At 36.9% G+C, this 18,338-nt stretch overlaps 1 long non-coding RNA gene across 1 annotated transcript; it reads left to right on the top strand.

Annotated features, from left to right (window-relative positions):
- The first annotated feature begins 264 nt into the window (after window positions 1-264).
- On the top strand, window positions 265-17,763 carry LOC143673541 (uncharacterized). The gene is made up of 2 exons (XR_013170431.1): window positions 265-737; window positions 16,402-17,763. It is a non-coding gene; the product is annotated as an uncharacterized LOC143673541 (long non-coding RNA).
- Window positions 17,764-18,338: the final 575 nt, after the last annotated feature.

An 18,338-nucleotide genomic window follows, 5' to 3' on the forward strand; every position in this document is an offset into this window, starting at 1 on the left:
AACCCTAAATAGAAACACCCAAATGCACACCAAAAATTATTGGATGACTAAATTGTGGAATATACACGCATTACAGTATTATTCTGCAGTGAATATGAACAAATAACAGCTATATACGTTATCATGGAAGAATTCTGTCAGCATAATGTTTAATGAAATAAACAGAATATACACAACGTGGTTCCATTTTAATGACATTCGTAACAGGCAAAGGATAAAATTAAAAAGGCAAAGCTAAACCATCTGTTATTTAGGAATGTGTGAATAGGAGGTGAGACTATTACGGAAAGAATTACCACAAAGGTAGGGATGACAATTACTCCTTATGGTTGACAGCAGCTGAGCTGAACTGAGAGAGCTCAGATGAGCCACCAGGTGTCAAACATAGTCAGTTAAGACAACAAGCCAAAATGAAAGTGACTGTCGAGCCTTTAATCACTCCCTGTAAGCAGGAAGCTAAGGTGGAGAGAAAGTGTTGGGTCTCCTGCTCCATTTTCACCCCTGGACGGCCAACACCAGATAAGAGCCAGCAGACTCACTGCAGACCTGAGGGATCATCTGACTGCCTGATGAGTCTTGAACAAAAGTCTCCTGCTGTTTTCATGGTCCTGGAGAACTTAGGGAGGGAGAAAGGGCTTGGGGTGGAAAAGTGTCTTCAATGTGTCCTCCTCTTCCTCTCCGAGGAAGTCTCAGTAGAGGTGCCTGAGGAAAGCTTCAGCCTAGGAATGGAGATACAGGTAAGGGGATGACCAGCCAGGGGGCCTGAGTCCTTGACTACAATTCCCTGCAGATATTGCAATGCGCTACGTCTAGGGCGCAGGTGGCGGGACGGGAGGGTGCTGCTTTCCCCCTTTGTGGCCTGCCAGGTAAAGCCTTTGTAAGTGCCTGTGGTCAGGATGGAAAAGGCACACATAGGATTTTAGCCAGGAGCCAGACTCCTTAGTGGGGAGGGGGAGGAATTCCTTTGGAGAGATACATGGGCAGCTTCTAATATACTATCAATAGTCTATCAGTTAGCCTAAATTACAGCTATAGGGGTGCTTGCTTTATTTTTATTATTCAAATTATATATATTTATATATGCTTTTGTGTTTGATTTATTTCACAAGGAAAAAAAAAAAGGAGACATTGTAATATAATACTTTCTTTGATGGATTATGCCCGATAATTTTTTTCTTTACTGTGAGAAATTAAAAAAAAAGACTATAGGTTTATTCCAATCAAAAATTTTAAAAACATAAAACATGTAAATATGTAGAATGTCAATGTATGAGCTGTGAGTTATTTATACTTTCTATAAAAAATAGTCCATACAGGGCAGGCAATGGTGGCTCAGTGGCAGAGTTCGTGCCTGCCACATCGGAGACTGGGGTTCGATTCCAGGTGCCTGCCCATGCAAAAAAAAAAAAAAAAGAAAAAAAAAATCCATATGAGTATTTCTGTTATAATTTTACCATTATTGGCACCAAAGTAGAACCATTTTCTGTTGCTAGAACTCCAAATGATATATTCCACAAGCACCCAATAATTAAATCAGCATTAATCTGAATATAAAGTCCTTATAACACTAAAAATAATAAATGTCTCCTAGCTTCCACCCTGGACGTGATTAACTTACTGAATTTTAATTTGATTTGTTGTTTATAATTTATTATCATTTAAATATCATCTAGCTAATGATAGTAAAACAAACCAAACACTCCTTACATTTGCATAGGACAGCACTACATACAAAGCACTCTTATGAGATAGTAACAACAAAGATAATTTACTGAAGAAGCAGGATGTGCAGACAGAGTCTTGTTGGCATACATGATATTTTCAAGTCTCACAAGCACCATGTGAAGAATATACTATTATTATCCTTATATTACAATTGAGAAACATTATGCTATGATGTTATCATCTGGGGAAATTGAGACAGAGAAATTGATTTCCTTAAATTACTTAAGAACCAAGAAAAACCTGTACTTTGAGGTGATTTCCAAGGCTTAGGCTATCTTAAACGAGAGTTCATATCTTTTTACTCAACGGATTGCAAAGTTTATTTGGGAGGTGTGGAAGCCGTGTGTTGACTGGTGCTGGCACAGCGTTAAGCAGTTTGTTTTTTTAAAGAAAGGACATGAAATGTTTTTGTTAGTATACTTGCTAATTCCCAATCTGACATGGTCCACACTCCTCACGTTGATGATCACACTTCATTTACCTCCTACACCCCTGTAAATTTTGGATTTTTTTCTCCTGAACAAGCTATTTTCCTCACAACAACCGTTCTTTATAATTATTATCTAAGTTAGGTAAAAACAGCCCTATTTCATAGATGGGGAAATGGATTCTTAGTGATGTTATGACAGACCTAGACTCAAATGATTCAACATTTTTTTTTCATTGAATTTTTAAAAAACTTTTTGGTGCTAAGATTCTAAAGATACAAGGGCATTCAAAGCAGAAAATTAAATCTGACCAAACAAAAATTAGATTTAATTTGGCAGATTTCATCCTCTGCCTAGGAGAAAATAAGCACATGAACTTCACCGCTGTCACAAGCCTACTGGCTTTGCTTTCATCTTAATTAGAGGAACTTTTGCCCTCTCTGGAAAAAGAAATTTAACACAATCCCAGAGGAAGGGATTTTCCTCCCTAGATTTCCTGATGTGAAACTCATTCCTCTAATGTCTCCCACCATCTCAGGGCATGACAGTTCTAAATAATATTTGTTTTCCCATGTTTCCAAGAAACAAACCAAAAAAGAAGGATGACTTTTTATCATCATCCATTGAAAATGATGACATGCACCATCAGATTCTAACTCAAACCGTGGAAACAAAATATTCTCCGTCTGTTAAAGAGCTATATACTTATTTTCTGTGTGGAGGCTTGGGATAGAATGTGGGAGGAGGTGTTGGGTAGGAAGGGAAGAGGAGTTAGTCAAGAAAAATAACGAAAAAACCAAATTACTGACACTCCAAAGGATAAAATTGAAAAGAGCTCAGTATAATTTCAGATTTAAAAAATGTTGAGACACTTTCTGTTCCTCCAACCTGTGGATCATGATTTCGCCTTTTAGCTTTAGGTAAGACATGAAAGTATCCAGTGCTGGCACAAAGCTCTGCCTAGCTGCACAAACATAAGGTTTCTCTGTACTTAGAAAACTAAGAAGTACAACCCTCAGTTGGCATGATCAAAGAACTGCTCTCCTATCAGCCTGAGAAAATGCAGGAAAAAATTACTGATAGGTCATTTTCCCAGGGGACTCATTTGAAAACACTTGGCAAACTTACAAAGAAACTAGAAACAGCCTATGAAGGCAAACATGCTAAGCAGGTGCCATGGAGTATTTTAAAATTAACAGCATTTCTTAGAGCAGACAGCCAAAATGACTGCGACTCGAACTGATTTATCTGCGGTTGATTGGTAGGAGCCAGGTCCTGAGTTTCAGCTTGAACCAGTGACTTAGAATAGTTAATGCAGATTTACAGCCTGGTGAAATCAAATATTTCCTTTAAGGGAACAACATTTTTCTTGCAATTTGATTAACATAACTACCAGAAGTTTATCACAATATGGTAACAATTTTAATCAAGGCAACTTGCCAACTTTAGTGGCTATCTAAGGGTTCTGCTTCACGGGATTTTTCCCCAAGAAACTTTTAAGAGAAAAGACTGAGATCACTTAAAAAGTGTGTGAGTCACCATCATCAATAAAGCAGAAAGAATTTATTTATTTATTTATTCACTCACTCACTCATTCATTCATTCATTCATTCAGTATTTGAGTCAATAGAGGCTTTGCTACATTCACAGTGTACTGATTGATGAATGCAGGTTCTACGTTGGGAATTCAGATGGAAAGCCCTGGGCTTCCTCTCCCGTCTGCCTGATGGTACCACTATTCTGAAGTCATTGGGAACCTTCTAGCTCTGATTGTAATATTATATATTAGAACGCTTAATACATTTTAATGAATGGATATATGTACCCATTCATTAAAATGTATTAATTTGTAGGTTTTTCATCATCCACAAATGTTCAATTTTGTCATTTGATTTTTTCATTCACCACGAAGCAGGAATATTTAATGTATAGTTGTACATTGTTCAGTATATAATTTCCCCCACCGATGGACATTTAAATTATTTCATTTTCTTTGTTATTGCTATCAATGCTACTTTGAACATCCTTGCATTGTTCATCATTTACATATGTGCAAGCATTACTCTGTTTTTCTTAGAGATATATATTAGATACAGTTAAACTGCTTTTCTAAGTATACCAATTTTTACTTCCACCAAGATGAGATATCATTTTTTCAATACCTGGAATTGCTAGGCTTTCCAAATTTTTGTAAGTCTGAGGGGTGTGAAGCAGTTTTTTATTTTTTTATTTTTTGCATTTCCATCATTTTCAGTGAAGTTCAGCATCATTTCACAGGTTTAATGGTTTTCTTGATTTCTTCTTTTGTCAAGTGCCTGTTCATATCCTGTGTTTTTTTCTTGTCTGTTGCTTGTCTTGTTGATTAGCTGGAATTGTGATTGTGAATCTTCATCAATGATATGCATTTAAATTACCTTGACACACCCTGTGATTTGATTTTTAATCTTGTTTATGGGTCTTTTGTCTAGAAGTTTGAAATGTATGTTGTTGAATATATCAATATTTTAATTTATAGTCTCTTTTTTGTGTCTTGTGAGAGAAATCTTTTTCAAATCAAAGTTCATAAAAACATTCTATTTTTCCTTCCGTAAATTTTCAAGTTTCATTCCTTAGAGGGTTTTTTGCTTCCGTTTTTAAATAAGTCAGCACTTCATAATGCTACTCTTGCATATATTAAGTTTCTATTTGTGTATGTGCTTATTTGTGGGCTCTCTATTCTGTCCATTGGTCTATTTGATTGTACCTTTAGTTCTAATTCCTACTACTCCTCGAGATTTTCTTATATTGCTGGTTTCTATACTTTCACGAATGAAAGATTAACTTGTTAAGTTCTATGTAAAGACCTGTTAAATTGTTTATTGTTATTGCTTTACATTTATAGATTAATTAAATTCACAGATTAATAACAGTTATAAATGATGTCTCTCTCCCCCACTTTCATAGTCCCTTTTGCATGCATTAGTAAATTTATTTTTTTCTACATATAAATCTTACGCCTATTTTGTTAGCTATATCCCTAAATAGTTTATAAATTTTGAGGCAATTTTAAATAACTTATATATTTAACTATTTTTTCATGGGTTCCTGCCAGCATATGGGAACACTAACATATTTATATGGACACGTAGATATGTGCTCACTACATACATACACTGAAAGCTGTTATTCTAAATGAATTTCATGGGTTATCTATGTGTTCAATCATATTTCCTGCAAATAAAGACAACTGGGTTTCTTCTTTTCAGTTTTGTGTACTTTTCATTTGTTTTATTTTTCTTGTTTTTCCATGTGGTATCTAGACATGATAAACTAGAAGTGGAAATTTTCATTTTGATCCTTACTTCAAAATGAATGCTTCTACCACTTTATAATTAGGAGTGTGGGTCAGTGGTTCACAAAGCCTGGCTGCAGACTCTCAGCATTGCAGTCACCTGGGAACTTATTAGAAATTCAAATTTGGAGAACTACCCTAGAAATACTGAATCAGAAATTCTGGGGAGAAGGGGATGATGCCAACAATCCATATTGCTAACAAGTCCTCCAGGTGATTCTCATATAAACTAAAATTTGGGAACCACTGCTCTAGAGAATTTTTTTCGATACCTTTCTATTAGGTTTTCCCTTGTTGAAATGTTGCTAAGAGTTGTCATGAAGAAATATTACATTTTATGGATTTTTCTTTTTCTGAATCTATTAAGAACATTTGGTTTTCAACCAATCAATATGGAAGATTTTATTAATGGATTTAAAAAACAATTTTTAAATATTCTTGTACTTGGAGGACAATCTCTACTTATGCGGGATGTATTTTTTTGCATGTGATTGTCAATTGCATTTAATTATAAGGTAAAATATGAAAATAAAGCAACAAAGGCTTGCTTCTCGAACATCTAAATATATAACCCAGTCGTTATTTCAGCAGCCTGTTTGCTTTCTTCATAGTAATTATTACAGTTTGCAATTATTTTATTTGTCTTGAGTCTGTGCTGCCATAGTTTATTTCCTCAAGTGCATTTAGCACTTCTGACTTACCCAAGTGTGTGGTTCCCCAGCGTTCACACAGTGCCTCGATGGAGCTAGCGCTTAGTTCGTGCGTTGGAGGCATATGCCCTCTTAGATGGTTTGTGCTGTGGACACACTTTATGACAGTCTCGGCATCGGGGCTCCTTTCCTGCTGATGTCCTTCAGTTCCCCATAGAGAATGAGCCAATATTCCTCTGTTCACGTGGGTTCTACGTCATGCCTTCTGTCCAAACTGGGCTTAGAGTTTTGCATTTTCACTGCAGATATTTTTTGACAAACCACAACATTATTTCCAAGGATGTTCTGAAATCGTGTACAGTGAGAAGTGGCTGCATGAGAGGATAGAAAACTGATTTCAGCTAGCTACTAGTTGGGTCACTTTGGACAAGTTGCTTCATGCCTCACCTCACAGAGACCGAGGCCTCATTTGCAGCATGGGATAAAAATACCTATCTTGCCAGATATTATTAGATGTGTGAAGATTAACTGAGAAAATAATTGCCAATATTTAGTGAGTATTTATTCTGTGTCCAGCATTGTTCTTAGGACTTTTATGCACTGACTCATTTAATAAACGAGATAATGAGTGTGGTGCCAGGCTCAGTGTCTGTCCCAAAATAAATAGTAACTAAAAACGGATTTTAAAAAATTGTTCAACAAAAAATGGACTGTAGATGGGAAATGAATGTGCACCAAGCACACTAAAAATGGATTTAAATTAGTTTATAAATAGATAAGTCACAGTTCTTGTCTTCAGGAGCTCCTGGCCTATTTCTTATTGTATTTCCTGAGCTTCTGGAAGGAAATGATTAATAGAAATTATAATTTCTAAGAAATTCCAATGGGAAATTTTGATTTATTATACATGAAAGGCAAAACATATCAATTAGCAAAATAAATATTTTAAATTATGCTGTGTTCACTTGGAGACAGGAAAATTAGATGATTAAAACAGGAAATTCTTCTTTTAGGTAGTTATAAAATCTGAAAGAGTAAGCTATAATTTCAGTAGGATTCCAATGATCTTTTTCTTTCTATCACAAGGACTGAAGTCACTCTTTCAGAAAATTGACTCTGTGGGTGTGGCAGCTCTTTAGTGGAAACAATAGAATCATGGAAGAGAGTGGCAAGGCCTAAATCATTTGCCATGGCAAGTTTGCGTAAAGCCCTAAATTCTAGCCAAGTCAAACAATCTAGCAAAGTGATTTAAGAATTATGCAATAAAGGTCCTTGCCTTGATCAATGGTCAGCATATCTTAGATTGAAAAGAAACAAAGGAGAAGCATTTCTATCCAAGCATTATCTACTCATAAGCAATGCATGATTTGGTTATTCAAAGTTATATGGAATTAATAGAGTTGAGATAGTTTTTATAAAGAATGATACATCACCCAGAGTTGCATAACATATGATAGGAGTTTAATTTCCTAAGCTACTCCAAGCAAATACCATGAAATGGGTTGGTGTAAACAATGGGAGACTATTTGATTAACATTACAGTCTGGGAAATTGTCCAAATCAAGGCAACATCAAGGCGATGCTCTCTTCCCAAAGATTGGCAATCCTTAGCTCCTCTGCCACGTGACATGGCACATGGTGGTATCTGCTGGTCTCCCCCTTTTCTTTCAGGTTTCATTACTTTCATCTTATTGCTTCCATGGCTTTCTCTGCTTGTCTTGATTCTGTTAATAAAGGACTTCTGAAAAAGGATTAAAAGGCCCATCTTCAATGGGGTGGGTCACACCTTAACTGAAGTAACCTCATCAAAAAGTCTTACCCACAGAAATGGGTTAAGTTTAAGAACATGTTTTTCTCTGCAGTGCATGGCTCCAGACCACCACAGTCTACCCTCTGGAATCCAAAGATATGTTCTTTCTACATGCAAAATACATTCAATCCATCAGAACATACTAAAAGCCTTAAGTTACTTCAGAAACAATGCTAAATACAAAATTTCATCAAAAATCAGTTATGTGTGTGGTCTGTCCTGGGGCATAATTCCCCTCTGTTTGTGAACTTGTGAAACCTAGAGAACAAATGATCTGCTTCCAATATATCTGGTGGGACAGGCATAGGATTTCCATTTCCAGAGGAAGAAATTAGAAGGAAAATAGGAGTCACAAGTTCCAAACAATTCTGAAATCCTGCAGGGCAATTCCATTAGATTTCAAGGTCTAAGGGTCATCTGTGGAAAGATGTTTCTTGGCCCCCCCCCCCCCCAAGTGCTTGTGCAACCCTACCCTTTCCCAGGCTCTCCCAAACACTGGGTTGGAGATTCCATACTCTTTAAGCATTGGGATGGCAGCCAGGCTCATCTGGTATGCCAGGGTACAGGTTCCAAACTCCAAGAACACTGAGGTGGTAGCTCTCTTCCTGAACAATGGGGTGAAAGATGCTCCTTTTCCAAGTCTGGTCAGACTCACCCTTTCCACATATATGGGTGGGCCCATTCTTTTGGTCTGAGATGGCATTGGTCCAGACCTCACCTTCCATGTTTCTGCCCTTGAGGTGATTTTCCCCCCAATCTGTCCCTTTTCTGTCCTATTTAGTATAGGACAGTATAGCCTGACAGTGGTTCTGTTCATACAGATCTTGTAAAATAAACTTGGCAGTTTCGCATGCAGTACATAGGCGCCCAAACCATCAGACAATACGACTTTCTGCAGATCCTTCCTGAATAACTGCACCTCATCAAAAAGTCCTACTTATATTGGGTTTACACCCATAAGGATGGGTTAGATTTAAGGACATATTTTTCTGGGGTACATACAGTTTCGAACCACCACAGTAGAGTATGCAACTTTTTAATCTGTGGATTTCCTTAACATATGGCCTGTGAAACAATGATGCTTTCTAAGGATTATGATTCTAAACAGCAGTGATTCAGACTGTTTCAGGTCTTGATGTTTGAATAATAGTGGCTTCTACAGCATTTTCTGAATTTATTTCCACATATACCTTTTATTGGCCTCAATCTTTTTACTCCTTTAAGGGTTGTTTCCATCATGATTCCTTTGGCTCAGGGTTTTCCAAACTTAAATACTCTCCTAAAATACATCATTCATCCACTCACCCAACAAATATTTATGTGACAGGTGCTGTCCTAGATGCTAGGGTACAGCAGAGAACAAAAGAAAAGCAAAACATTTGGCTCTTAGGAGATTTACCTCCTGGTGGGAGGCTTGAAGACCTCCTGTTTTTCTCTGTGGTGTTATATTATGTGCTTGCTTGCAACATTATCTTCAGTTCTTTCACCTCATGCCTGGCTGACCTCTCTAATTATGCAAATATTAACTTAAAAGTCACTTCTTCAGGTAGGCTCTTAATCTATTTCCCAATACTAGGTTAGGCTTCCAATATATAAATTCTCATAACTCATTTTATTTTCTTCAATGTATTTATTACAACATCAGTAATGTACTTGTTTGTGTAAGTAGGCTCACTAGACTGTGAGCCCCCTTAGGTAGGACACCATGCTCTGGCTTATTTACCACTAAATTCCTAGAGCCTAACACAGTACCTAGAATAAAGAAAATACTATGATAATTGTTTTAGTTTCCTTGTTGCTAAAGAAAGTACCATTCAATGGGCTGACTTAAACAATGGGCACTTGTTGCCTCAGAGTTTTGAAATTAGAAGTCCAAATCAAGTTATCATCAAGGTGATGCTTTCTTTCCAAAGGTTGGCATTCTGGGGCTAGCAGCCAGTGATTCCTGGTCCTGTACTCTTCTGTCACATGGCAATGTATGTAGTAGTCTCTCTTGGGCTTCTCCTTTCTCTTCCAGGTTCCACTGACCTTCAGCTTCTTATTTTCCATGGCTTTCTCTTTAACTGTCTGAATTTCATTTTGCTCATAAAGGACTCCAATAGTAAGATTAAAACCTATCCTGATCAAGTTGGGTCACACTTTAACTGAAATAACTTCATCAAAAGTTCCTTCTTAGAGTGGGTTTATATCCACTGGAATGGATTAAGTTTAACAACATGTTTTTCTGAGGTATATAGCTCCAAACCACTACAGTAATCCATTTGTAAGAAAACTTTGAAAGAGGAAGATTCATTTCAGGTCGAAATTGGGATATTTTAATTTATGAGCACACATATGTTACAAAGACATTCCAATTCATTGTCTGGTTGCTTCCTTCCCTGTACTCCACCAGGTTGCTGACTTCAATATCCCATAAGTGCCTCCAGGTCTCATCCTTTGGGTCCAAAACACCAATACCAACCTCTTGATATGGATATTCCAATTTCAGTGTTCACATTTATTTCCTTTGTGATACTTGCAGGTATCTTTAGCTTTTCTTTCTTGCTATATGGCATAGAAAACCTGACAATAGCACAGATAAGCTTCACAGAGCACTAGTTAATGACAATGAAGCAATATTTAATATCCTGTTCTTCCCAATTTCTCTCCATCCCACCCAACTCAGTGTTTTCCCATATTCACCAACAACCTACTATGGAAATCCCATTTCACCTCCTGTCTCTTCAATCTTAACCGTAGTAAAATGATTTTTACATTTCTTTCTTTCCTCTCTTCAACTTTTCTTCCTTTATCTTCCCTCTTCAGGACCCACATAATTTGTGCAGCCCAGCACAAAATGAAAATCTGAGACCCCTCATTAAAACGTATTAAGAATTTCAAGACTGTGATTGTGGAGCCAGTTGCTATATGGTGCATCGCTACGTGGTATATCATGGCAACACAGGCTCATGTACGACAGAAATTTTCAACAAATGGCTGCTTTATTATTTACAGAGCACATAGGGTCCAAAAGAGCAGAGGTCAGCCGACATGGCTGGTGGATGGCAACTCTACAGACCCCACTTAGTATCATAGAGGAGAGACAAATCTGTGCTGCCCAAGGACACTGTATTGATACAACTTGGGGGAAGAGGGTCCTGCCACTGAGAATTCCCACCCTGATAAGAAGCTGGGGCTGCTTTTTCCTGGTTTTGTGTTTAAGGTATGGCCAAACTTTTTCATTAGACCTGACATCTCCCCTGGGCTTCAGAATGGAAACATCCGCACATAATAGAAAAGGAGGCAGGGATGGAGGGCTGAGCATTAAACTTTCTAAGTGCAAGGCCCTCACCACTGCACAGATCAGAGGTCCATGAAGCTGCTCCTGTCCTGAATTTTATTCTGCCTATTCTTTTCCTCACGCCAGTGCATTCCGCATGATAGCCATCTCTCGCTGACAAATGCCCTCATTTCTCTGTTCTTTCTTCATGAATATTTCCAATTCCTGGATGAGGCAAATTGGAATGAAATTGAAGTGAAAATAAAAAGTAAACTATAAAAAGTAGAAATATGAGCTTGTGTTTAAACTCATTCACCCAGGATTTATTATATGAATGTAAAACTGCATTCTTTGAATGAATTTCCAAGTGATAATGAGTTTTACAGGGAGCTAGCTTTGTTTTTAAAATAAATAATCCCTGGTAATTCTTCCAGGATGGCTACTCTCTTATTTCTGGTTTTACTTAATTAACCTGGCTGAGAGGAACAGGGAGTATGATGAGAAAGAAAGAATCTAGGGAGTGCCATCTTTTCTGGGGTCTGCTTTCCTTATATTGCTCCCTGGCCACCAATTCAAATTGGGTTTCCTCATCCTGAAGCCCACTTCCCCCAAATTTAGCATCTCACTGTCATGAATCCTGCAAACAGCACCCAGCCACAAGGAAGCCAGTATATCTAATACTTGTCTCCTTCCCAGTCCTATACCTGGGACAGTTCACAGCCTCTCTTTCATCTCTGCAAGTCTCTCTGCTCTGGATTCCTGCACCCTCGAGTGCCAACTCTGTTTTGCAATAAACTAACTTGCTCCCAGAAGGCAGCCCTCTTCACTGTTCTACAGAGAAATCCACTCCCATGCAGCATTCCAAGATTCAGAAGACTTGACTGAAGACTTGAAGGTTTAAAGGAAAGGATCATCATATTGTATTCCCTCTGTCTTCATCCATCTGCCTCCTCACTCATTCTCATTTTACCTCTGCAACCTAACCCTCCCATCCCCACACCTCTGCTAAAATACAAGCAAATTCCTCCTCTACTTATGCAAAACAAGAATTTCACCTACCTCCTATTCCCTTAGGGTCTTATCTACTATCCTCAAGCCTTCATCAACTTATGTTTCTAAATACGGTTCCCTTCTTAACATGCATTCCTGTGACAAATGTTAAATAAGAATATTTTTCATCTTGTTACATCTATATAATAATTTCCCCTCATGGAAATTAGCTTCTCTTGTGTTCCATAATTTCATCAACCAGGAAATTTGGCCTTTCCTTTTTTCAAATTTCAAATATTCTGTCTTATAGCCTGCATGAGCATCCTCTACTTATATACAGAAGTAGTGCTAATGTTTAATTAGAAAATGTATCCATTACATATTTCTCTCTTAGATATTTGACCCAGATAGCAGGTTTCCTGCAACAGGTAATAGGTTAAAAGAGACCCCAGCTCTAAAATGAGACTGCCACTGTAGATTATTCCCATATCCCTTGACCTATCATGTTGTTAGCTGTTGCCATTTTGACCTTGGGTTTGCTTGGTTTGACTTGCATATTTGTTTTCCATGGAATCTGGTTTGCTTTATACCTGACCTGAACTGCTTTCTATCACAGAAACCTGCTGACAGGTTTTCCCACAGAAGTTTTATTTTTGGGTTTTGAAAACAATACATGGTCACTGAAAGAAATTTGGAAGCTATAAGAATGTAAAAAAATAAGTAAATAAAAATAATTTCTGATACTGCTCCCAGAAATAGCACTTGCTAACACCCTGTTTAATATATTTTTTCTAGACATCAATTTAACAAAACTAGAATTATTTAGATATATAATTTTGTATTCTTTTTCTCTCACATAACTTTATATCGTTATCATTTTCCTATGTGTCTTTACCTAGGATTCTGATAGAGCAGGCCCTGGGACTTTATTTTAGAATATAATCTAGAGAGCAGGAAGGAGCAGCAAAGGAAGGAATGCACAGAAGAGGGAAAACTAATATAAAGATGTTATCTCAAGCTGTTTCAAAAAGTGCATTGCTAATTTAGTCTTGGGATACATTCTATACAAAATTATATAAACTGTGTCAGGAGATTTCATCTAGGAGAAAAAGAAGGATAAATTCATACACTGATTCCATTTCCTACCGAAAAATTCTCCATGGGACATGAATGTGCTGTGCTAGCAATTAGAGATAAAAGAATAAATGAGACAATCCCACTTCAAGGTGCTTCTAATCCAGTGAGAAGCTGCCTTCTTGTTACAAATGAAACTCTTTATAAAAAAAAAGCATTTCTCAACATAATTTGCAGGTGAGAAAAATGGGACAATTTATTTGCAATTTGAATAGTGATATAACCCAGAAAATCGATTCTAGTTCTCAACAAAAATCAAAATGCTGATTTGAAATGATGTATGTACCCTAGAAAAGCCATGTTTTAATCCTAATCCCATTTTGTAAAGGCAGCTGTTTCTTCTAATCCCTATTCAGTATTGCATATTTGAAACTGTAATCAGATCATCTCCCTGGAGATGGGATTTAATCAAGAGTGGTTGTGAAACTGGATTAGGTAGAGGTGTGTCTCCAGCCATTGGGTGGGTCTTGATTAGTTTCTGAAGTCCTATAAAAGAGTTAACATTTTGGAGAATGAGGGAGATTCAGAAAGAGATTCAGAGAGAGCAGAGAATGCTGCAGCACCACAAAGCAGAGAGTCCACTAACCAGCACTTTGGAGATGAAAAAGAAAAACACATTCTGGGGAGCTTCATGAAACAGGAAGCCAGGAAAGAAAGCTAGCAGATGACGCCTTGCTCGCCACTGAGAGAGAAACCATGACAGTGTTCACCATGTGCCTTCTCACTTGAGAGAGAAACCCTGAACTTCATTGGCCTTCTTGAACCAAGGTATCTTTCCCTGGATGCCTTTGATTGGACATTTCTATTGACTTGTTTTAATTGGTACATTTTCTCGGTCTTAGAATTGTAAACTAGCAACTTATTAAATTCCCCTTTTAAAAAGCCATTCTGTTTCTGGTATATTGCATTCTGGCAGGTAGCAAACTAGAACAATCAAGTAGGAAAATAGGGCAGTTTTCAAGGCAGAATGTTTTTGAGAGTTAGAGAAGATTGAATCCAATGTAGCCTCCTAGCAACAATGGCATTGAATGGGAGAAAGATAAAATGTCATTGTTGAAACCTCTCATTTTGCAGTTGTTTCACCTAGAATTAGTTCTTTGTGCCAAGGGAGAGCTGAGTCAGTTCTCCTCTGTCTTGTCCTGGAATGAGGCTGTGAGTGAGGAAGGGAATTAGCATCTTTGTGCTGGATATTAAAATAGTCTCACATTGCCCATGATGTGGAGCTGAAAATCCTATGAGCTAAACATTCAGTATCTTATACCTCAATGGTTACAGTGATAAAAATTTTAAGATGAAAGTTGAAGCTTAAATTGAATCTGAATCAGGTCCCCTAATTTGAATCTGTGTGACTGCCAAGGCACCTATTAAACACTGCTCATTTTGTGGTTTAGCACCTTGATTCTGTTTGGCACAATGTGAAAGCTGGTTATAACAATCAAAGCAATAATTGGGCTGTCTTTAACGGATAGTTTTCACAAAGTAGTAATGATGTCTGTTCCAAAATCCTGACAGGGATCTCATTGGAATTACTGGAGTCTGTGTAGTTAGAAAATCACACTGCTTTTTTATTGCACTACCTTCCCTGAAGTGATTAAAGCCATAAAATATTGTAAAATGGGACAAAGAGAGAAGCAGCCAAATTGATATTGGTTGTGGGACCCCTCAAAGCAATAATGCAAGCTTCTCACTGTCTTCTCTGTTCTGCTCTCTGCTCCTCTCTCTTCTTCCTCCCTCCTTTCCCTTCTTTCCTTCCTCCCCACTCCCTCCCTCCCTTCCTTCTTTCCTTCCTTCCTTCTTTTCTTTCTTTCCTGTAGTGCTGTGATCTTTCCTCCCCCCATTGGTAAAATTTTAAACAAGTATTTCTGGATTTCATTTTAAACCAATACTTCTCACTCACGCCATTAATACTCATCTCCAAAAAGATGTTGGAAAATAATTTGCTGAGAGATGCTTTGTGAAGAATTTTGGAATTATAGCAAAGAAGATGATTGTTTCAAATTTATTCTGTTTTGTATATGACATAAGTATTTTAATCCCATCAAATATGTTTGCTTTGTTAAATGTGCCTTTTTGAAAGCAATACTTATAAAATTGAGCTTTTTCAGTAGGAGTACTTTTCATTATTGACTACATGATTTCTTCTTTCTGAACATATTGCCTTTGAGCTATAGATTTTATAAAACCAGAATGAAAAGGTTAAGAGGATAATACTTCTACCTTCTATTTTCTGTGTAGTTTCTGACCTGTTAATAGCTCTTGCCATTAATTAACTTCCTCTTTGACTTTGTTCCATTTCTGTAAGTCTTAGTTTTACTTTGCTTCCCGAATACCTTTTGTCTTCTTGGTCCCATAAGGAAAGCCTCTGAAGTTTCCTATCAGATAATCTGGAACTGATGGAATTGTGTGTTCTCTCTCCAGGTAGCTTTTGTGAGAAAGCTCTGCTGAAAAAGTCTTGTGTTGTTTCCAAGATAGTGGCACCTATCCAACAACATGTCCAAATTGTCAAGAAGGTCTGGCTGAAGCCCTTTATTATCATACGTTGGTGAAATAATTCGCCTGAAGGGGAAATGGCACATTAGTGAGGGAATGAATTGCACATTGTTTTTGCCTAATACTCACCCAGCTTCTTCCTTGTACCATACATTCCTGACATTTCCTTCAAATGGTCGACTTCTTTCATGAGCCTGCGTATTAGAATTGAAACAGCAGCCTTGTATACACATAGAAGATGCCATAGTTACCTGAGAGAACAGAATCAGAGTTGATCAGAAAGCCTTTTATATTTTCTCTTATAGGAGAAATTGTTACAAAATGTATCTATTTAGTCTCATAGACATCTTTTCAAACTTGAAGCCTCAATTAAACAAAGGATTTGTCAGTTCTCAATTCCTGTGCTGCATCAATAAGAAACAAAGCTAGCTTTGCACTAGACATCTTGCAGCACAAACATTTAAGGTAGTTGGACTTCTTTACAAAACCATACTCCCCGCCCGCCCCCATCTAAATGGTTTTCTTTCTGGGTCTTGACAAATACTATTACTAATGAGACACTCTCTCATTTTTTTCCCATTTAGAAATTGGAATCGATTTACAACTTTGCACAGAAAATGGCCAGAGGGGAAATGATTTACTTTAATAATATGCAGCACATGAAGCACAATAACTGAAAGCTGACAAGTCCCTTGTTTTTCACTGGCTCGTGCAACCGCCAGGGAACCAGAGAACAGGAGAACTTTTGAAAGACTGAAGTTTCTCAGCAACACGCACTAATAGAAGCCTTAGTGAGAACAACTCAGGATAAGTTGGGTTGGAACAAATATTTACGCAGAAGAAAATTCAGTAATGCAATGTTCTTGAGATCACTGTTTGTGAAAACAAATGTATCACTACAAATTATAGTCTCTGAAGGGAAAATTTATAACTAAAACTATTTTAATTGCTTTGTACTTTCCTTTTAAATGATTGTTTTATTAAGAAAATGTTATAAAGAAAAAAATATCTGAAAGCAAAGGCCCTTCATTCTTAAGAGAAAGGAAAATGCTATATAAGAATTATCAAAATGTATGAATAGAAAAACAGTACATGGTCATTAGAAATTGCTATTAGAGTTTTCTCATTTCTTATTAAAGAATTCTACTGTAAAGGTACTTTTCAAGGACCCAGGTGTCTAAGAAAGTATGATTTTATTTCCCCTGAAAAATGAAAATAGAATTTTTTTCATCTTTTAAGTTACTCAGGACTCAATAATTGTTATATATACACATTTGATTTTCCTGTCACTTCTAAGAATAATGACGTTAATATTTGTAGCTTAAAAATAGCAAATAATATGATAATGTTAATTCTTTACTTATGTAGCAGTTGATTTTCATCCCTTTTTGTTATTTGTTGAACAAATATCATCTCCATCCTGAAAGCAGGAAGCAAATCATGACACTTGTCTACCCCTCCTAGCACCAGGCTTAGGAGGGAAGAGGCCTTGCAAGGCAGACTTAGATGACAGGGCCTTTGGGAGATGAGCACAGGGACTATCATAAGACAAACTACATTCAGCACCAAATTCCAAGTGAGGGAATAGTGTCTCCACCAGGAAGATGGAACACAGAGGCAGAAAATCTGAATTATGTCATTATCACCTGTAAGGCTCAACCGCTTTAAGGTTTTTGCTCATTTGTTTTTGTTTTTCAGAATAGGAACTGACAAAAGAAAAATGGCATGCAGGAACCAAAGCTGAATCTCGGTCTTAGGGACTGAGTTCATTTTGTTTGGGTATAGTGTCCCCTTGTCTAAATATTCCAAAATTTATTTGTCTATTTCACTGCTCAAGGACATTTGGGCTATTTCTGGTTTGGGGCTATTATGAACATTCTTGTGTATATATCTGGGTGTACCGGCGAATGAGTTCTTTAATTAAACTTTAATTTTATGAGCTATAATTTTTTCCATATTTTACAATATTACCATAAAAATAATTTCAGTTGCAGTACAGTATTCTAGTTTGTGTTTGTAGCAAAACATACGTAATTATTACTCTATTTAGGGCTTTTAGATGATTCCAAGTTTATCTCTATCATAAATAACACTCTAATGAATATCTCTGGAAATACATTTTTCCTTTGCTAAGTTATTTCTACAGAAAATATTTACTTACTGGCCTTCTCAGGGCAAAGGTTATGAATATTTAAACATTTTTTTATTTAATAGGGGAAAATGACTTGCCAAGGTTGCTACACACATTTATTTATTTTTTCTTCAATGATAATTTTGGTTGAGATATAATCATCTAAAGTATATAATCAGTGGTTCACAGTATCATCATAGAGCTGTGCACTCATCATTACAATCCATTTTTGAACTTTTCGTTACTCTAAAAAATAAGAATAAAAGTAAAACAGAACATCTAAAACACTCCATAACTCCCATACCCCCTATTGTTTATTTATTTTTATCTTCTTATTTTCTTATTCATCTGTCCATACATTGGATAAAAGGAGTGTCAGTCACAAGGTTT

The sequence above is a fragment of the Tamandua tetradactyla genome, chromosome 2 (genome assembly GCF_023851605.1).
Source record: "Tamandua tetradactyla isolate mTamTet1 chromosome 2, mTamTet1.pri, whole genome shotgun sequence".
NCBI lineage: Eukaryota > Metazoa > Chordata > Mammalia > Pilosa > Myrmecophagidae > Tamandua > Tamandua tetradactyla.